This window comes from Cololabis saira, chromosome 15 (assembly GCF_033807715.1).
Source record: "Cololabis saira isolate AMF1-May2022 chromosome 15, fColSai1.1, whole genome shotgun sequence".
In the NCBI taxonomy this organism is placed as follows: domain Eukaryota; kingdom Metazoa; phylum Chordata; class Actinopteri; order Beloniformes; family Belonidae; genus Cololabis; species Cololabis saira.
The window spans coordinates 42,925,919-42,949,006 of record NC_084601.1 but is presented as its reverse complement, the minus strand read 5'-3'; positions in this window follow the sequence as shown (position 1 = coordinate 42,949,006).

Genomic DNA, 23,088 nt, shown 5'->3' with positions numbered 1-23,088 from the left:
AAAACCGTCAGGAAGTAACAGCATAAAAACCACAACCACCTCTAAAATGTTTCATGCATCACCTTCTGTGAGCAGTGGGAGGAAACCTGCAAACTATCGACTGGAAAAAAGTTTCATGAAGTTTATATTTTTGTGACTTTTACAATGTTTGTACCTTAGTTAAATTCTGAGAGTTAAGTATTTGGTAATTGACAAATATATAAGTCAGTTTAAGATTGTATTGTTCTTTTCTAAGAGCAAGGAACAAGTAAAAGTGTGTGAGAAAGCAGATTCAGCTGCAACACCTGCTTTAACAGAGAGATGCTCAAACATCAGCTCAACGTGTTTCTATATAAAAACACAAATACAAGACGTGAAGGTCCAAGCTTCAGTCTACTGTTTTAGATACTTTACACAAACTAGACCTGCTCCAAGTTTAGGACTCGTTTACACACGTCCTGACAGTCATTTATGTGGCATATAATTTTCTATATTGATTAAATTTGTATCCGTGTTCATGTTTCATTTGGAACAACTAGAAGACATTGTAGTCATTTTAAACTAGGGCTTGAGTACAATTTACCTTGCAATTGTCACGACAAAATCACAAATATATTAACTTTGGTTCACCCACCACCGTAATCACAGTTACTCTGCTGAGAATAGTCAGTCATGATGAGCTTGTTCAAGTGAAATGCTGCATAAACAGACATTTATTTCTGAAGCTGAATGGTGAAATCCATCCATATTGATTTTAAACCTGCAACCTTGCACTCTTCCAACTGATCCATCACAATCACACTGCACCCTCTACTGGACATAAAAGGAAATTACAGTAGAAAAAAAAACATCCTTGCATTTCATTTACTATAATAAAAAGAGAAAAGTAAAAAAAAAAACACGTACATAAAAAACTGAAAAACACAAGTATTACATGGACAATTACAATTACCATCATAACAAGACATATTGTCTCTAAAACACGAGTTAATGGGTGTTAATCCACACATTTCATCATATGTTCATCATTTAAGTTATTATCTTATCAAAATGTTTGCACTTTATAAAGCAAATTGTGATTTTATCTGTGAAAAGTGTTATTACAATAAAGTTTACTTCCTGTTTCCAGGTCACTGATGCTACTAAACGGTAAACGGTTATTCCGGGTTTGTGTTTGTTTCACATGGAATGTTCCCATGATGCATTCCTTTTTATAAAATTGTTAAATCTATGAACTTTTGGAATATAAACACATTTCAAACACTAACACCGTTCTTATATATCGTACAACAATGAGTGTGTATATAAATGGAGCCTAGAATGATCAAAGAGAGCAACATCTCATGCCGGTGTCCAGCTGGGGGAAGAACGCGCCACCATGAGAAGTATTTCCTGCCATAAACACACCATAAATACCACTGGGAGTTATTAGTTATGTTGTGGGTGGAAGGTTCTGAACGTGGTCAGTTGTCCAGTTTAATCTCAGTGCAGTGACCAGCCGAGGATAGCGTAGAAATGATAGCATAGCAAGACACATAGCAGCTAAAAAGAGGAAAAAAGAGATGCACGTTGTTACATGTCAGTGGTTGACATTTCCCCCAGTTTGTGTTTCTGTTCTGCCCCGCCTGTCTTCCATCTGCCCTGATTGTTCACACCTGTGTCTCGTTACCCCCTTGTGAATATCTGGTATTGTCTTTCCCTTGCTCCTTGTGGTTCCGTACTGTTTCCTTCCTCCATGTGTCCTGCCAAGTTTTCGGGTTTTGCTCTGGTGTTTTTTGTTAATCCTGCTCTGCAGCGTTTTTGGTTCTTGCCTTTTCTTAAATAAACCCTGTTTTTTCTGAACTCCTGCCTCGCTCTCCTGCATTTGGGTCCTCAACCACACCAGCCTGACAGAACAGAACCACCAGTATGGACCCAGCGGGAGAGAGTTTTGCCTTCTGGGACATCGTGTACCGGGAGGCGGAACTCTCTATTCCTGGTTGGCGGCACCCGGAGGAGCTGGAATCCCCGGACGAGCTGGAATCCCCCTTCTGGGGAACACGCCTGGCTCGGGGAGGGCCCAGGAGCATTCAGGCTCTGGAGCCGGCGTCGGCGCCAGCCCCAGCTAGCCCCTGCTCCGGTGATGGTCTCAGACCCCCCGCAGCCAGCGCCCCGGACCCGGGTTCTCCCTCAGCCAGCGCCTCATATCCTGTGTTCCCCGCCAAGTCAAAGTTCCCCGCCAAGTCGTCCAAGTTCCCCACCAAGTCAAGGTTCAAGCCCCACGCCAAGTCGTCCAAGCCTAGGCCTCGAGGACGACCCCCCGAGCTGTCTCGCCGGTCTGCCCGGTCCCGAGGACGGCCCCCGGAACTTTGGCCATGTGTTGCCTTTTTTTAAATAAACACTTTTTGCATAATACCTGCCACTCGCTCTCCTGCATCTGGGTCCTCATCCAACCACTCCGTGACATTCTGCACGACTTTAAGGCCTTAACAGCGGACAGAAAGAATAAAATGAAATTCAAACTGCGCCACATGATCTATGAGGAAACCTGCCAACAGGCAAAAGAGCAGCAGGGCTAATGTTTTGTTTATAAAAATTGTTCTCCCATGTTTTTTTTTTCAGGAAGTTCATGAATGTTAAAATGTTGAAAAATAGTTCTATGTTCAACACTTAATGCTTCCTTTTTTCATGGATGAACTGAATGATTAAAGCAGCACAATGTAACTTTCAGCTTTTGTTGATTTTGGCTCCTTTGGACAAAAGCGGTAGTGCTTTACCAGAAAGAAACTACATTTCCCATGAGCACCAGCGCGTACTGCCGAATAATTCCTGTCCCCGTCACATGCATTTGTTTTGAGAGAAGACGGGACATACTTTCAAAACTACTTTTCTGTTTCACCAAGTGAACAGACGGAACGCAAAAAAAAGATGTTAAACTGCTGGAAAGGAACTGGAATTTACCTGGATAGAATAGACTTTATTGTCATTGTGCTCAGGTTACAATGAGATTGGTTGGGATGTTCCCACCAAAGTGCAAAGGAAGCAAAAATAAGAGGAATAAATAAGTATGAAAAGTACAGAATAAAAACATAAAAGCAATACAAACAATGTCTGGATAAAGTGCAACAAACTGTGACCTAGACATCACTCCCACATCATTCAAAAAAAATACACCTGTTCTGTTTTGTTATGTTTGGTTGTGTATTATTTAACAGTCTGATGGCACAGGGATAGTAGGTATTTTTGAGTCTGTTTGTCCGCTGATTCAGGACTCTGTACCTCCTGCCGGAGGGCAGCAGGTCAAAAAGACTGTGCCCGGGATGAGATGGGTCCTGCAAAATCATTTTTGCCCTTTTCAGCCCCTGAGACGCTGCAATGTCATTTAGAGAGGGCAGGGGGTGGCCGACGATCTTCTGGGCCGCTTTTATGACCCCCTGCAGAGCTGTCTTGTTCTTCACAGTGAGGCCGGCATACCACACTGTGATGCCAAGAGTCAGCACACTCTTCACTGTCGACCGGTAGAAGCACCGCATGAGCTCGGGCTGCACGTTGCACTTCCTGAGCAATCTCAGGAAATGCAGTCTCTGCTGGGCTTTGCTGACCACCGCTGCTGTGTTGGTGTGCCATGTCAGGTCATCAGACACATGGACTCCCAGGAACCAGAAGGAGAAACTCTGTCCACTCACACCCCGTTGATCTGCAGCGGGACGTGGTCAGCTCTCTTCTTCCTCCAGTCCATTAACATCTCCTTGGTTTTGCTAGTGTTCAGCAAGAGGTTGTTCGCTGAACACCAGGTCACCAGGTCACCAGTCTCTGGACCTCCTCCCTGTACGCTGTCTCGTCACCACCAGAGATGAGACCCACCACTGTTGTGTCATCGGCGAACTTGACAATGACGTTGGAGTGGTGGAGGGGGGCACAATCGTGTGTGTACAAAGTGAACAGGAAGGGGCTGAGCACGCAGCCCTGGGGAGAGTCAGTGCTGAGTGTTCGAGCGGGTGAAATGGAGATTTAATTCCTCGGCCAGTGAGGCGTCTGCACTAGCAGCCTCCGATGTCCTGCTCTTGTTGTTGGTCAGATGTTGTAAGCCCTGCCACACTTGCCTTGGGTTGCCGTCTGCCAGATGGTTTCCCACCTTCCTCTTATAGTCCCTTTTGGCTGCCTTAATGCCCCTCTTTAGGTTTGCTCTGGCTACGCTGTAGGCGTCCTGGTCACCAGTTTTGAAGGCAGAATTTCGGGCCCTCAGCAGGGACCGCACTTCTACTGTCATCCAGGGTTTCTGGTTGTGAAACACACTGATCTGTTTATTCACTGTGACGTTGTCAATGCAGGTCTTAATAAAAACAAAACAGTTTCAGTGTATTCATTTAATACATCGTTAGTAGCTCCAGCTCATCCATCTTGTTGACAACAGATCTGGCGTTGATCAAAAAAATGCTAGGGAGCGCCGGTCTGAAGGGTTGCTTCCGTAGCCTGGCTAGTATGCCCGCTCTGCAGCCACGCTTCTGCCTCCGCTCCCTACGCTGTCGGCGCCGCCTCTTCGGTGGGACAATAAACCATGGAGAGCCCGGTGGTCTCGCTATGTCCGGCGGTATGTGGTGAGATTGAAACCCACTTGTGATGTTGATGCGACACGCTAACCCGATGCTTTGCAACTCCGCACGGGTATATCTGAGTCCATACGTTGTATCACACACACATACATGCCCACAGATCCACACATACAAAATGCAGATCCACACATACAAAATGCAGATCCACGCATACAAAGTGCACTGAGGTCGGGAGCTCCGAGCCGCCGCGTCCATGCACGCCGCCATCCTAAAGCCATACTGAACACTAACTAGAGGTTTACTAAACACTAACTAGAGTTTTACTAAACACTAACTATAGCCTGGTTCCCAATGCGGGGACAGCGCGCCGCATCCCCGGGGCAGATCCGGCTGAAATGCCGGTGGTCTTTCCCCGGGAGCCTCTGCTACCAGTCCGCAGCGATCTCGGGCTAAATTTTCCTGGTTCCCGGCTGCTTTGGGAGCTGGGATTTCTGGACTCCGTCCCAGGTCGGATCAGCTTCACCCTCCGAGATTTTCAGCGATATCTGTCGGTTACTGTGATGGCTGGAGGAGTCTTTGCAGCCAGTTCATCAGCCAGCTCGTCAGGCTGATGAATGGCACCTGGTGGGGTGTGGCTTGGCCGGAGCAGAAAGGCTCAGCACTGGAACATTCAGGGTCGCTCGAGACTCCGGCTGGGGTGGAAGTCCGGCTCCACCTGTGGACTTTTTTGTTTCTTTGTTTTGTTTTGTCTTGGTTGGAGTGGTTTTTAAGCTAATTAATACATTCTTTTTGTTAAAATTGCAAAACTCAGTTGTCTCTCCACCTTTTGTCCAGTTCCTGGAACATGGAACGTGACAGTTACAAACCCCGGTACCGGATCCCCGACATGCGTGTGTGTGTGTTTCGCGGCACGAAAGACGGGACCCGCGCCGGGGAGAGACGGGACCAGCACGGTGGAGATCCACACAACGGGTATGAAAAGTCGTCATTTATTGTTGTGCTTGCCTGCCACTCTGATGGACAGAAACGCCTATGGTGATTTTTAAAAGAAAAACTTTGCAGAAGACGTTTCCAGCCGGAGTCATTATAAAGGCGAATGAAAAGGGGTGGCTGGATGAAGGGATGATGATCAAGTGGCTGAGACAGGTCTATGTGCGGCGACCCAGTGTTTTTTTTCACATATCATGCGAGGGTTAACGTGTCTGCTGGGACTGTTGTTCGGGCTTTTGCAAAAGCCGGCATTTCCGAGGGGCCGCACGGCACAGAAAGTGACTGACACCGAGGAAATTCGGACTGGCACAGCTGAATTAGCGGAACTTTTTAATGTAGAAACAGAGGATGAGGACTTTGAAGGGTTTGATAAATGTAAAAACTGAAATAAAGTACAATCAAACAAAGTTTTGCTCCCGCTCTATTTTTAAATAAGCACACTTGCGTGGTTGTGTGTGTGTGTTCTGCAGCGCACGTGTGTGTTTTGCCGCGCCCGTGTGTGCAGCTTCGTGTCTGTAGACTGCGCCTTTTGCGTTGGTGCGCCGTATGTGTGTTTTAAAACCAAAAATTACACACAAAACTGAGGGTGCGCCTTTTCACACGGTGCGCCGTATGGTCGTGAAAATACGGTAAGGCACTATCAGGTCTTGCAAATATCGCTGAGCTAAACTGTTTTGGGTTTTGTACGCAAGTAGTAAAATTCTGAATTTTACAGGTAGCCATTGGAGCGACGCTAACACTGGAGAGACGTGGTCTCTCCTGCTGATTCCTGTCAGTACTCGTGCTGCTGCATTTTGGATCAGCTGGAGCCTATTCAGCAAATTACTTGGACATCCTGCTAATAACACATTACAGTAATCTAGTCTTGAAGATAGAAACGCATTAATTAGTGTTTACACGTCACTCTGCAAGAGGACGTTCCTAATCTTTGTGACATTATGGAGATGGAAAATGCTATTTTACAAACGTGATTATTATAGGCATGAGACTATCAGGAATAAAGACATGAGAGATGATCCCAGTTTAGGAGATTTAATATATCGTTAGCATGCAAGTGGGTAAAACATACATCAGGCAGGAGTGACACCGAGTAAAAGCTGCATAGTATTTTTGAAGATCACCAAATGATGAAGACTAAACACTAGGATTCTCATAAACAGCCCCGGTGACCCCAGAGCTGAGCTTTCAAAGACAAAACATGCGTCTGCTGCTCTGTACCCAGGCTAAGGCTAATGTTTCCATCACACACAGCTGATTTATTGATCTGTGGATCGGACAGAAGCAGGCAGGTCTTCATCGTTGTCATAGTTCACCTCATCATTATCATCTTCATCCCTGTTCACCTGTGGAAACAACAGAGTTCATGGGTCATGAGCAGGGGCGATTTTAGCATCAGAACTTTGGGGGGGCTCAGCCTCCCCAAAGTTCACAGACCACAGAACCCCTAGGGGGGTCCGGGGTCATGCCCCCCCGGAAGAAAAATTTGTAGATTTTAAGTAAAAATGGATCAATCTGGTGCACTTTGAGGTCAACATGAAGAGACTAGATCTATGAAGACCTATACACATCAATATCTTCTTTACTGTTCTGTGGTTTTACAGCGATGAAAAAATAATTGTTTCCCTATATATATTCTGCATACAGGTTATGGTAGAATTTTGCTTGCATAAATAATACCAAAATCACTTCAGGGGAGACTCAAGTAAAGTAACATTTGGCTTTGTAGGCAAAACAAAAGTAAAATTAAATCGAATCAAATGGAACTTCCTAACTTATTGGCTGGAATAATATTCCGACAAGATAATAATATACTTTTTGGATTCACTCAAAATCTTGTGTGTGAATCAGCTTATATAGCAATCAATCATACACATTTTCTACAAATCTGACTGGTTAGAAGTTGGTAGGCTTCAAAATAGGGAAAGAAAGAAAGAAAGAAAGAAAGAAAGAAAGAAAGAAAGAAAGAAAGAAAGAAAGAAAGAAAGAAAGAAAGAAAGAAAGAAAGAAAGAAAGAAAGAAAGAAAGAAAGAAAGAAAGAAAGAAAGAAAGAAAGAAAGAAAGAAAGAAAACCCTAAGAACATAGAGGGGGGAACTCACACACAGCGCATTGAGTGTAATCAGAAACTGCTAGTAATGACCACCAGAGGGGGGGGGGGGGGGGGGGGGGGGGGGAAATAAAAAATTGTCTCTCTATTTTTTTGGGGGGCTGAGACTTCTTTTGGGGGGGCTCAAGCCCCCCCAAAAAGGGCCTAGTGGCGCCCCTGGTCATGAGACAACACTGCTCCTCCCTCCTTGTCTTGTGTCTCCCGTCTCTTGTGAGGCTGCTCTGCTGTTTCTGGTTAGGAGGTGTGTTACCGTGGCAACGGCTGACACACCTGAGCAGTTACCGGGGCAACGGCTGACACACCTGATATATACACACACACACACACACACACACACACACACACACACACACACACACACACGTACGTTGCGCCTCGCCCATATGAACTCTGAACTTATAAATGTATGAACATTTTGTGAATGTGTATATTCAACTTTGAAACTGCTCAGCCGAAAATCGGCTGTAATGTGCCTCCTAAAATGGCCGCCTTGCCATGAACTACAACCCCCAGCATGCCTTGCGTGGGGGGGGCGGCACCTACAAGCGGCGCACATCCAATCGCAAAAGAGGCACTGATGAAGTCACCGCAGCGCGCGTAGGATCAAAACCCTGCAGCTGCTCCTTTTTCGCTCTCTTCCCCACAACATCTCGTCCTGGAACAGCTGGATCTTTGGCTCCGGGCCAAGATCCCATCTTTCTCTCCCCCCCGGGCTGGGGGGAGGCAGGAGGACGGGGCCCGCGGGGTCCGGCCGTTGAAGCGGCGGTCTCCGGGAGGCTCCGGCTCCCACTAAACTCTGTCCTCTTTAAGTTTTACAGATCCGAGCTCACGACGCCCACGCGCTCCCAGCCATCAGATTGGGACACCGCTGTGACTGAACGCTCCGACTGAAGCCCCCTTCCCCGCTCCGAGCCCCTGTCTGCTGATCGCGCAGGAATCGGCACGGTCTCCTGGTCGGACGGCCGGTGTCTCGCCCGGTTGTGAGCTTTCCCGGGGCCCGGACGGCCGCGCGTCGGCGACCAGCGAGCAGGGAAGCACGGCAAGGAATGACCGGTCCCTCCGCCGCGCCTAGGAATGCGTGAGAGCCTCCGTTGGTCCGGAAGCACGGCCCGGCACGAGGCGGCCCCGCCGCTGTCTAATCCGTTTCAGGGGAAGGGACGGAACGCGAGAGCAGTGCCGATCCTGGCTCCCAGGGGGCCCTAAGCAGGAATTCCCGCGGCGATTTGGGCCAATTTGGGCACGATTTGGACTGATTTTGGCCAGTGTTTTTGCAGGGTTTCTCTCACCTTAAAAACAGTTAAAATCCATATTCAGAGTAGGTAGACAAACACATCAGAATGAGGTAGAAACATTTATTGAATATTACACCAAAACTCCAGAGAATGTGGTGCAAATCTTTCTCAGCAAACTTTCTTTTTTTTTTTTTTTTTTGCTTCTGGGGAGGTTCCTGGAACAACATATTCTGAGATTGGAGTATGTGGCCAAATACAGATATATGTAATACTGAGGCTCTCGGTCATAGTTTGAGAACCACTGACACTGACATAAATAATAAACTGTTAACCTCTAATATCTGTTCACAGTGCACAGAGAACACCCCAGATAATTATATGCATGCTTTATGGTTCTGTACACCGGTACAGAGGTTCTGGAAGGAGATTTGTGAGGATTTATCCACATGGATCAACTACAGAATCCCAGTGTGCCCCACGGTATGTATATTAGGTCACCTGGGAGACACTCAAATAGATCCTAATTGGACACACCGGGTTCTCACTGCCTTATGTATCGCAAAGAAAACCATTCTAGTAAATTGGAATCAAAAATCCAGTTTATGTATCAACCATTTTAGGAATCTTTTATCAGACCATATTAGTAGTGAGATAATGTCTGCCTCCACTGAACAACACTCGGCTGAATTGCACTCTCTGTGGTCCCCGATTATTGGCCTTGTTACCTAGTGGGGGCGGGGGGGTGATCTCGTAGCCCTTGGGGTTGGGGGTCGGCTTGGGGGGTCTGGGGCGCGGGCCTCTGGTGGCCCCTGGGGGGCGGTGGGTGGGGCCGCGGGGTCCTGTCCCTGGCCGGTGGGGGCCTTGGGGGCCTGTGGGGGGGGGTACCTCATGGCGGTGGGGGGGGTGGCTGGGGAGGGCTCGGGCGGGGGGCTGTGGCTTGGGCGTCTCCGGGCCTCCCAGGGGGGGCTGGGCCGTGGACGTGGGGGTCCCACCCGGAGGGCCCGGTCCTGCCTGGGTGGGGGGTGGCTGTCTGCGCTGGGGGGGCATTGCTGCCTTGGTCCTCCGTCGCTGGGCGGGGGCCAAGTGCCCCTGCGGATGTGGGGACTCCGTGACCCTTGGGGTGTCCGCCGGGGTGGCCTCGGGGGGGGGTGGGGCCGGGTCCGGAGATCGGGCCTCCCCTGACCGGGGGGTGCACGGGCGGGCGCGGCGGCGGGGTGGCACCATTCCCAGGTATAGAAAAAAAAAATAAATAAATAAAAAAAAAATAAATAAATAAAAAATAAAAAATAAATAAACTGTTAATAAGCCTACAGGCTGACTGCACATAGCTCTTAAAATAAAGTAGTAACAGTAAACAAATACAAATAAAATAACACAGCTCCGAAACATGAAATTAGCTTTTTCAGCTACAAAAATTGTAAACACAAGCCTAAAGGCTATGAATGTCTCAGGACAGTAGAGTATATCTATCTCTCTCTCTCTATATATATATATTAAAAAAAACTCACAGCTGTGTGAATAGCTAAACTTTGGTTCTCTATAGCATGCATGGACTTTTCTGCATCAGGCCCACACGATTCATGTGTAGAACATAAATGTTTACACTGGAAAGGTTTTTTCCTCAGTGTGGGTATGTTTTTGCCTCTTTAGGTCAGATGACTTAATGAATGAAAATGTTTACATTTTGAAAGGTTTTTCTTTTTCAGGTCAGATGACTCATGGCTGCATTAAACTCTAGTCACAACGTTTACAGTGGAAAGACTTCTCTCCAGTGTGGATAGTTCGGACACCAGTCTATCTGGAATGCCTGGAATAAATTGTGAAAAATGTCACAGTTAAGCAAATGCACACACATTTATATATACAATCCTAATTGTCTTAATCTGTTATTAATTAAAGTGTGAAAAACATTTGGATGTTTGAGTCAAAAACCCACCTCAAAATGTTGCTCTTCTGCACTTTCTGGAGGCAAAATCATCAATGAGGTCATCATAGGACAGACCGTTTCCCACTTCATGATTTATGCTCATGATGGCCAGACCACTCAAACGTTCCTGTGACATGGTGGATCTCAGGTAGGTTTTGTTTAGCTTTAATTTTGAGAAGCTCCTCTCTGCTGATGCTACAGTTACTGGTAGGGTGACTGCAGTTCTTAGGGCTATCCAAAGGTTAGGATAAATATCATCCAGGTTTTTCTCACTGAGAAATGAAAGTAGCTGAAAGGCAGTCATGTCTTTTGATGGCAGATCTGGTAGATCCTGAATCTCTTGTGCGAGGTCCCGTCCACTGATGTCACAGTCATCTTGAAAGCTTAGGGACTTTTCAAGTTCCATGCAGTGGGCCTTTAAAGATTCACTGGACATCTCAGAGGCAGCTGTGAAGTTCAGCAGCACCCCATATTTGTCTCTCACCTGGTTGAGTGTTTCAAATCTCTCACCCATGGATGTCACAGCAGAGTCGACCACCTTGTTGAAGAAGTTGACTTCCAGTTTTTTCAGTGCATGAGTGAATGGTTCATCAGGAGCCTCATAGCTGAGATGCCTCTTGGTGCTTTTTAGTCGCTTCGCTTTCAGCACAGCGGCGACATTCATTTCTTCACAAAGATCTTTGGCTGTCGTCTGGGCGCAAGTGAATCCGTTTTGCCGGTATGCAGAGAGGGAAGCCTTTGCTTTTGAAATTGAACTCATTGCCACATCGAGCTGCATCAAGGCTTTCTGGAGATGCTTGTTCACAGTGTGTGTCATGAACAGTATGTCATACCATACGACACAGCAAATCAAGAAACGGTAGGACCCAACTTCTTCTGCAAGGGCTTGTGCCTCGATCTTGGCTGCAGAATCACTGGTGGTCTCTCTGGCTTCCAGTAACGCCTCCCGGACCTCAGAAGCCTGATACCTGACTGCCTCCACACTTTTGATCCTACTCTCCCACCTGGTGTCACTCCAAGACTTCACAGTTATCTTCACATGTTTCTTCAAAACACTCCATCTTTGTGTGCCAGCTGCAAAGAAGGTGAAGATCTTTTGCAGGTACCCAAAGAAACCATTTGCATCTTCTGAAGATTTGGCAGCATCTGCAATTACAAGGTTTAGTGTATGTGCTCCACAAGGCACAAATACAGCTCTGGGGTTGATTCGGAGCAGTCTGGCTTGTACTCCTTGGTGCCTGCCCTTCATGTTAGCTCCATTGTCATAGGACTGGCCTCTGCAATCTGCAAAAGGAATCTTCAGCTCCTCCAGTCTGTTTAGGATGACATTAGAGAGATTCAAGCCTGTGGTTTCCACCACATTCACAAAGCCGAGGAAGTGCTCCTTGATCTGTGGCTTCATGTCTGTCTTTTCCTCTTTTTCCTTTTTTTCAGGAATGCTGACAATTCTCAGAATAATAGACATCTGCTCCTGGTGGCTAATGTCTGGTGTACAGTCCAAGATAATGGAGAAGTATTTTGATTGTCTTATTTGAGCCACAATTGTCTCCAGTATTTTCCCACTCACAATCTGGATGAGCTCATTTTGTATTCTGCACCCAAGGTAATGATTGTGCGTCTTTCCATCTTTAATTTTGCCCAGATGGGTTTGTAGAACAGGGTCAACTGCTGCCATTAACTCAACCTCTTTCAAAAAGTTTCCATTATCTGGCTGGTATAATTGTTGTGATGAACCCCTGAATGCAATGTTTCTTTGGGCCAGAGACTGGGTGATAACTAGTAACCTTTTAAGGACATCTCGCCATCTCTTTCTTTCAGCCTCCAGAAGTGTTATTTGAATATGGTCAAGTGTCTTTCCCTGACGTAGGCGTGTATCAAGTTCTCTCCACTTGATCATGTTATTTATGTGCTCAGAACTTCCCTCATGGCTTTGTAGAACAGAATTTATGCTTGACCAGTCATTCACACCCCGATTTATTATGTTGTAGTCTTTTGTAGAAAAGAGCTTACAGCAAAAGCAATACACTGCATTGTTTTTAGTGGAGTATGAAAGCCAACACCGAGTCACTTGTTCCCCATTTGCCAGTCGTCGCTTTAATAAGCCTGTATGAAATGCTCTTTTTGGCTCTTTTTGGTGTCTGGGGTAAGTAAAATCTGGTCCTGGATTGATTGGACCTCTGCGCACTAATTCAGTCCTAGTAGCGTCTGTTAAGACTGGGGGCCAATCTGCTGGGTCAGTTGATGGCGTGACAACTGGATCTGAGGCAGTGGCCGTGGATGCCTCTGTGGCATTTCCCTCTGCCTCTTCTGCAACACTAATATCTGACTCAGAGTCAGGACTGCTGTCATGTGATGCATGCTGTATAGACTCTGCCTCTTCACTCACAGGCTCTACATCCTCTCTCAGATCAGGGTCTGTGCCTCCCTCTGTCTCTGCAACACTAATATCTGACTCAGAGTCAGGACTGCTGTCATCTGATGCATGCTGTACAGACTGTGCCTCTTCTTCACTCACATGCTCTGCCTCACCATCACTCACATCTGACTCACTTGTATCTGGCTGTGGCTGTTTTGTGGCTTTAGTCACAAACTTAAGCATAGCTCCTGGAAATTATAGATACAAAAAGAGAGCGACAAACAAACAATAAGATAACTGAACTGTTAAAAGGAACCCTGGCTATTAAGACATGTAGTCCCTAATTAGCCACAATTGTTCTCTTATACTAAAATATGTTGTTAGAAACACATAAAATAATCTAATTGCTTTAAAAATCTACAATGTTTATCACATATTTTGACCTGCGGGAGGCGCCATGTTTTACTTGCGCAATGCATTCTGGGGGCGATGACGTAGAGCGGTGGCTCTGGGAAGATAAGCCGCGTTAGTTTAACTGGGACAGGTATCCAAAACATAGATGAGCAGCATCTCCCGGCCGTGGAGGCTGACGAGGGAGCCCATAAGACGTCTCGGTTCAGGCAAACTGGATCAAAGTTCTGTGATGCACGGGAGATCTGCAAAAATGATCAAAGTCGTGCGCATCTTACCAGTGCATTAGGCTACGGCGTCAACGGCGTAGGCTCCTGCGTAGACGGCGTAGGCTATGCCGTCTACGCAGGAGCCTACGTAGCCGTAGTCGGCGTAGCCGTGGCTCTATGAGCCTGCAGCGCTCCGCCATCCGCTCTCCGCTCTCCGCTCTCGCCGGGATGGAGCAGCGGTGGGGAGGATGCAGGTTTGGGTGGGCATAGCCCACCCTTGCCCCCCCTAAAAACCGGCCTCGGTGCTGGTTTACCGTTTGATGACAGACCAGAGGCTGAGGGGACTGGCCCGGGACTTTGACGAAACGGGAGGCGCAGACTTCGCTTCAAATAGGCAAGAACATCTTTATTTTATTTAATGACGCCAGATCCAGCTGGGGTTTTTATTGTAGCATCGGCTATCTGCTAGTTGAAACGTGTGATCTGTTAGTCTGTCTGAGTTTTATGGTGTTTGTATAGTTCATGCTTTATGGTGCGGCACTTTTTTTTTATTTTATTTTACTTTTTTGTAGGTGCGCCGTCACCTTAATGTTCAGCTGTGTTTTCATCTGTGTTTCTGGTGCGCCGTCACCTGTTTAGCTGTGTTTTGATCTGTTTCTGGGTGTCAAAACAGTGGACGGGGGTTAGCAGGAACCACCGTCTGACGTCACTACCCAGAATGTAAACAACAATGGCGACCTACATGTTAAATTATATTTTCAAATTTTATAAAAACGAAGACATCAAAAAGGTTTTTTATATCACATTGTTATAATTGATACCAACATTTATCTTTTAAGACCTACATGTCTTAATAGCCAGGGTTCCTTTTAAATCCACTACCCCCACCCGCTCTGCCCGGGCCCACTCCACACACACACACACACACACACACACACACACACACACACACACACACACACACACACACACACACACACACACACACACACACACACACACACACACACTTGGCATAGTAACAGAATGCAAGCTAATTTTATGCAAATTTGAAATTTATAATATAATATATTATAATATATTATATATATATATATATATATATATATATATTATATTATTATATATTAGCTAGGTTAATCCAAGTATAAAAATATCCGCCTAGGATAAAAACTGTATATGGCCCACTGGGATAGGTACCCCAAGGCTCTGGTCATAGTCATACAGATACAACTAACAAAGTTACAGCAAAACGACAAAAAATCATGCTGTAGATTGTGCATGATTTTCTTGTGTACAACACTGTGGCAAGTTCACCACAACAATGGGGAATTCCACCCATTTTCATTCATACCTCCATGGTGTCCCCCCACAGATTGGAGGTATGTCACTGTTTTATTATTATTTCCACAATTCAACTTCCAAAGTTCCACACCACCACACAACATCATTCTCTAAGCCAATATCTACCGTATCTTAATTACATGATGACATAGTAAAATATAAGAAAATGGTGGAATTCCTCTTTAAAAACAAAAACACGACATTGACGTTACTAGTCTGCAACACTGCAAGTTGCATGGAAGTCACGTTGGCTGGTTACCTGACTGTTGTTGACGCAGCTCATCATTCCGTTGCTTCTTTTACTTTTTTTCGCACCCTGAAGGATATATCCTTTTCATTTTGTTTTCTTTTTAGCGCCGGCTCGGTCGCCGGCTCGTAAACGTAAACAAACAGCTGCTGCACCGTGCACGTGAGATTGAACGTCAAGTTACGTTTTTGGATTCACAACGCACCACTGCGCAAATACCGTAGCAGCAGCTGTGGCGAGGGGTCTGTCTGTAGTACTCAGATAGTGGGAGGATCCTATAGTACGTTCTTTGCCTAAACTCCGCAAATTCGCTCAGGCAATTGGGGGCCCCTGGCCGTCGGGGGCCTTACGCAATGTGCGTACTCTGCGTATAGGAAGGGGCGGGGCTGCGCGAGAGCCTGACTGGGAAGTTCCCCAGCAGGACCGCGACCCGCAGTCGACAAAGCCCGCAGGCACCCGATCCGGATCCCGAGGAGACGTGAGCTCATGAGCCCCGGTGATCAGTAGGACTTAAGAGCGGTTCAGAACTGTGTGAAGTCGTGATCCCTGGTTATCAGTAAATTGGAGCGTTTCAGAGCTAAATCTGTGTTCCGAACTGAGATTACTGCATACGCCATCATCATTGTTATCATTATCGTGTTGATTATTTGGTAGTCGTTGTTTTCTGCCATAGGCACGTTTTAAATGCTGCGTTCACCATCCGGTCCGATTGCACGTGGCGAGGGCGCGTCCATCTTTAAATACCACAGAGTCCTGCCGTCTTTAAACACCGCAGCCATCTTTGTGCAGCCACAATGTTTTAAACCGTAGATGTTCGTTGATATCATCTTTATTATTGCTTTGATTTCTTTTTCATTCCATGCATTTAAGTTCCATTTCATTTTTATTGATTGTTGTTTTTCTTAATTAATGGTTTTATAATGATGTAGTGTGCCATCAGGATTTATTTGGGTATTTATTTACATCTGCTTTGATACCCGTATGTAAATAAATTCTGATTGATTTTTAATGAGTGGGTTCTGTTGTTTCATGCAATTTGGTCACATTCCGATTGTTTGAGCAGAGCCAGTGCTCGAATCTCACCCTTCAATTATATTATACTATACTTAAACCTTAATCATCTGAGACTAATTTTCTGCTGTTAAGTTATCATTTTTCCCTGGATTAAGGCCCCGGGGTGGTGCCCCATACGAGAAATATTATCATTTTGATAATTCAATTTGATAAATAGTCAACTTCATTAATTATTACTAATTATTAATAAAATTATTAATAGCCTTCGATAACTGATCAGCTTAGCTACCTGTGTGGCACAACACACACACACACACACACATATATATATATAAAAAATATCAAATATTAGTGAAGATACTCACATTCTGCTGCATTGGCAACTGAACACCTGGAACAAAGAATGTTAAATTCTTAGTTGACAAGATAACACATTTATTATCTTTATTATGTCATCATTATTAATAATAATATAACTTCTGATTAACTTGTTCATTAATAAGTCACTTATGTTACATTTCCAGTGATGCTGGAGGGAAGAAATAGTTTCTACTTCCTCTTTTCTCTACATGTGCAGCTTTGACGTCTTCTCTTCAAGTCTAGTTTAGATCATTTTATCCTGCAGTAGTTCTTTCAAAACCAGCAGTTGAAATCCAACATCTCAGACTCTCACTGACTCTCAGATCCAAAGGACGTCGCCCACCAGTCTCCCGCCATTTTCACAAACAATAACATCCTAAACTGCTTTATTCCAGTTTGAGAAAATGCTGTTTGTTGATTTTGTTTCAGAGTTTAACTCAATCTAACTTCAGAAATTAAATAACAACCTGACAGGCAGGTCAAACACACCTGTTTGATTTTTGGGATTGTTCCTTTTCACTTTCATCCTGTAAATGATAAACATCACGATGCTGACCAGAACCACCATCAGCCCCCTGACCACCCATCCAATGATCAATCCGGTATTGATCAGACTGGAATCTGGAATCAAATGATTCAACAAAATGGCCAGAAAGTCAATATTAACACTTTAACTGGTTAAAAGTGTAAAGTCTGAATGATGACATCCAGTTTTTATTATCTCTATGATTTCAGGGTCTTACCTGTAAAGTCCAGCGTGTATTCAGCATCTATCTTCACTCTCCTTCAACAACCTGGCAGGTGAATCTTCTCTTGGAGTCTCTCTGATGTTTCACCATCAGATCAGAAACACAGTTGTTCTGTCCTCCAGACACAAACCCATCCCCTTCACCAAGCAGCACACTTCCTGTCTCATCCACCCAGATGATGCTGTTCTGCTCACAGGGACCGAAGTAACTGTTTCTCAACAGAGAACAGCGTAATGTCACATCTCCATCCCTTCCTGGATCCACATCTGGTGGAGATGGAGAGACTGGAAGGAGACAAAAAATTGTTATTTCAGCCACTTGAATACGAGAAACTCCTAATTTTACTGATCCACTTTTACTGAGTGATTCTCTGACGGAAACATCAAATATTTCAACGTGTAAATAAACGTCAGGTGTTTGTGGTCCAGTTCCTCTGAGAGGATCCATCAAGTTGAGGATGATCACAATTTAAAATTGTATTACTTGCGTATAAAGCCCAAAACGGCTTAGCTCCGCATTATTTGAAAGACCTGATAGTGCCTTATGTTCCTGGCAGAGCTCTCCGTTCTCAGAGTGCAGGTTTACTCGTAGTTCCTAGAGTATCTAAATGTAGATTTGGAGGGCGGGCGTTCTGCTATCAGGCACCATTACTATGGAACCAACTTCCAATCTGGGTTAAGGAGGCTGACACCACCTCCACCTTTAAAACTAAACTTAAAACCTTTCTGTTTAGTAAAGCCTATAGTTAGTGTTTAGTAAACCTCAAGTCAGTAGTCATAGTTGCAGCTATAGAACAAGACTATAATAGTTAGTCTCAAACATAGCTTCATGGTAGATATGCTGCTATAGGCCTATGCTGCAGGGGGCACCGACATGATCCGCTGGGCGGTGCCTCTCACCCTTCTTCTCCTCTCCTCTTCCCTTCCTCTTTTCTCCATTTCCATTTTTATTTATTATAAATATCTCATAGCTATCATTTTTGTCCATCGTTCCTGTAGTTTCTTGTGCCGGCCCCCCTTTTTTCTCTTTTGTGCATGTTTGCAGGCCGGAGCCTCGGGAGCTGCGTTCTGGCCTGCGGTCCCGGCACCCCCCCTCCTCTGGTCATCCCGTTGCTGCTTCCACCTGCCTGCTGTGCTGCTGACGTCCCCGACCCCCCAGTCTGGCCCTCGGCCGCAGGGTCCCCCCTTATGATCCAGGTCCTGGTCCAGGTTTCTTCCTCCTAAAGGGGAGTTTTTCTTGCCACTGTTTAGCTTAAGGCTTTTATCCCACTATGGGAGTTTTTACCTGCCATTGTTTATGTAATAACTGCTCGGCGGTTTATGTTCATGTTCTGGGTCTCTGGAAAGCGTCTAGAGACAACATCTGTTGTATTAGACGCTATATAAATAAAATTGAATTGAATTGAATCCCAAACAGACCAGACGTTCATGTCGCTGACAAATCCACACAAGCTTCTAACAGCGTTTCACTCAGAGTTGATGAGGAGGATTCAAACTGACAGTGTGGATGTTATTAAGTCAAAACACTCACCTGTTAAAACAATCAGATACACAGATGCTTGGGAGTAACCACGATCATTTTTAATCCCACGGGTGTAAGAACCAGCATCTTCAGCAGTGATGTTGTTGATGATCAGAGAGCAGTTTCTGCTCAAACTCATCCTGTCAACTCCAGGTGACGTCTTCACAGTATTTCCATTTTGAACCTTGATGTCTTCCTCTGGATTTTGAATCTTGTAATAAATCCAGTCAACATTAGAACATGGGTAATATGAAGAATCAATGTTAGATGGTAAAACGACGTCATCTCCAGCTCTGTGATGGAGAACGATTTCATCACTGATTCCCGCTGCAGAGAAAAACACTTCACACATCAACCTGACCCAAGAAACATATTTAACCTGCATATTTATGTTTGTCAGCACAGAGAAGAGACTTCAACACATACAATTTCTCGTGAAACATTCAGAGTTATGTAATGTTGTCTTTAACTGGTGTTGTAACAAAGATGAGTTTTATTAAAGAAAACACATTTAGTGAAAAAGCAACGTTCAACGGTACACGACAACTTCAGAGTGGTTTTGACAGTCTTTTTAAATCAAATTAAACCCTAAAACAGGAGTCAGAGTTGATCTTTACCTTCAAAGTGAAGCAGTAAAGTGATGAAGAGCTGCAGTCGTGGTGTCATTCTGTCTCTGCTGGATGAAATGATGCTTCTCTGCTGCAGGTCTGTACGTGAAGAAGGAACTTCCTGTTTCTGGGTGACTTAACCACTAAAACCATCATCAAAGTATCCCCTCAGCCCCTGACGTGTCTTTGTTCGCTGGAATACGTGACAACGAGCCAAAGTTACAGGAAACAACCCGGAATTGTTTAAAAGTGAACATGCAAAGGTGTTTCTGTTGAATATTTACTTTCTTACACTTCAGTTGACCCTGAAGGTGGATTTGTTGTAGAAGAGTGATAGATTTGGTTTCCAATAAAATAATAATAATTTTAAAAAAGAGCAAAACTTTCTTGTTTGAACGAACTGAAATCAGTGACCTGAGGGCGTGAACTTGGTTCTCCAATGACCCGGTCTTTCACTGAAAAACGTAAAAATAACCACATGTTCTGGTGGTTTTCTCTGCTGCAGGTGTGTGATGCTGTTATTTCCTCTTTGTGGGTCACAAAAGACTAAAACTGTCTTTGGAAAAACACAGAAACAAATGAAATGTCTGTAAAAGCAGCATTTAAAAGATCCTTGTTTTTAAGTTTAATTGTATTAGACTGAACATTCAGTTTTTGTCTTTTCTTTGTTGCAGTTCAACTTAAAATATGTTCTTGTTGTTTCTGAGACGTCATTGTTCACCTGGGAAACAAAACATGTACCTTTTCATGTTTGTCCTGTTAGAGGTTTATTTGAAGATGAACTTGTATTTCGTGATGTTTGTATTTCGTGATGTTTGTGCTAGTATTGCACTGGTACAGCTAGTACCAGTGCAATACCAGTTTAATACAAGCTTAAAACCAATTCAGTACCAGTGCGACACCAGTTAAATACCTGTACAATACCAGTCCAGTACCAGTGGAGTACCATTGCAGTACCAGTTATGTACCAGCGCAACACCAGTGCAATAACAGTCCAGTACCAGTGCAATGCCAATTTAACCCCAGTGCAATACCAGTGAAATACCAGTTTAATGCCAGTTCAGTACCAGTGCAATACCAGGGCAATACCAGAACTCAGCTAAACAGTCTTAACAGTCACACTCATGAAAGCCGGGAGGTGGTCCTGCCCTGACAGGAACCACCAGTGTAGAATCTCATAGAAAAATCCTTCAGACCTTTAAACTATTTCATAACATCCTAACACCAGGAACAAGTTTGTAGAAAGATGGTAATGCTGCAGAGAAGAGGTCCGTCCACTAGGTGGTGCTGCAGAGCGATTGTTCTGGTCCTGAACCTCACAACATCTAAAGATGGAGCTTCTTTAAAGCCTGAATTATGGTTCTGCGCTACACCAACGCAGAGCACACACCGTTGCCGTGACGCCGTCCTGACAAAACATCCGTCTGCTGCTCTGTACCCAGGCTAATGCTAATGTTTCCATCACACACAGCTGATTTATTGATCCATGGGTTGGACAGAAGCAGGCAGGTCTTCATCGTTGTCATAGTTCACCACATCATCATCATCATCTTCATCCCTGTTCACCTGTGGAAACATCAGAGTTCATGTGTCATGAGACAACACTGCTCATAGACACTGACTGTCCGAGTTCTGTGATTTGGTATGGAGATTGTGAAGGGGGTGCTGAAGAGAACATATTGGGCAGGACTTCAGAGCAGTCATTAGAGAGGACAGGCAGTTTGTGTGCCCAGTTGAACTCAGTAAAGTAATGGCTGAAGCCAGTGGCGGTTTTAGACCCTTTTTGGTGGGGCTGAAGCCCCCCCAAAATTTGATCTCAGCCCCCCCAAAATTAAGAGGACATTTTTCCTTTTCCAACGATACCAATATTGTGTTTGTACAATTTAAAACTGCATTATTTTGGGGATGATGCAGCCGCCCCTCTCTGCCTGCAGTCACTGCACTGTGTCCAGCAAACACAGAGACAGGCACGGGAAACAGCCAATCAGCGGTGAAGGCTGTGCATGCTCTGTGCTCACACAAACAGAGGAGGGGAGAATAAGTTTAGCCGGGTAGAGAAGCTCCGGAGAGGATATCTATGTTTCCAAGGTAAGTTAAGGGAGCAGACTCTCCCGAAATTGTAATAAACATCCCAGTCCTCTACAACTCACAACTACTAGTAACTGTGTGCCCAGTAACGTTATGTAACGTGTCTGTTAATCACCTGAAACAAGGTTGCTGATAATATTGACATGAAAATAGTCCGTGATAGTAGAAGTGATCGGATTTGATGTCTTTCTTCACTGGAAATCGTCATATGTGTAACATGGGCACTTTCTGGACAGTCGCTGCGGATTAAATGGTGACTTTTTCATTATTTTAATAATCAACCTAAGCTTGACCCCGTCACACATGTGTTGCTAAAACAACACATGTGTGGCTGTTTTAGCAACATATCTGTTGAGCATGTGCAAAACTGCTTAAAAAGGCCTTATAGTGCCTGGGTGCCTCTGTTTTACACTTGTAAATGATTTAGTCTGCATTTATTGCACGTTTCACTCACGTTTGGTGTTTTTATCAACACGGCAACACATCTGTGGACGTTCGGCGACGGATGTGTTGATTTTTACGTAACACTAATTTCTGGCCGGTCTGAACGGTGAATGTTTTACTGTTTGTATTCTCTTCATTTTAATCCACTGTAAACTGCACATTGATGAAATACTGATCAGATTTGATGTCTTTCTTCACTGGAAATCGTCATATGTGTAACATGGGCACTTTCTGGACAGTCGCTGCAGATTAAATGTTGACTCTTTCATTATTTTATTAAGCAACCTTTTAGTCTTTAAGATCTTATTTATGCTCTTCAAAAGAAGACTGCAAATTACTGCTCCCTTGTATTTTTTTCCCATAGTTCACTAACGCTTTCAGCTAGGAGGCTGAAATTCTAGACTTTGCATCAGCAGGTGATTGTCATCCACTGTCCCCAGTTTCAGATTCGTGTGACCTTCGCAAGTGCCATAGGTCACCATGTCTGGTGTCTTTTTGGGGCTTTTTTTGTGTGTTTTCTGATTAATTCACCAACGCTTTCAGCTAGGAGGCTGAAATTCTAGACTCTGTATCAGCAGGTGAGTGTCATCCACTATAATAATTATAGACCTGTTAGCATCCTCCCTGCCACCTCAAATGTGATTGAGAAACGGGTACTTACCCAACTTACCGACCATCTAAATTTAGGTCATACTCCACTACACCCCGCACAATTTGGTTTCCGGAAACATCACTCGACGGAGACAGCCATTAATCTTTTTTTTAGAGAAAACCAGGCATTATCTGGACAGGACGTCATATGTTGGAGCGGTTTTTTTAGATCTAAAAAGGGCATTTGACACGGTAAATCATACGGTTCTGATAGACAAACTTTCTTCTTTTAACTTCTCAGAAAAGGCCACCATGTGGGTAAAATCTTACTTAGAGGACAGAAAACAGTCTGTGGCAGTGGAAGGGACTAAATCCCCACAC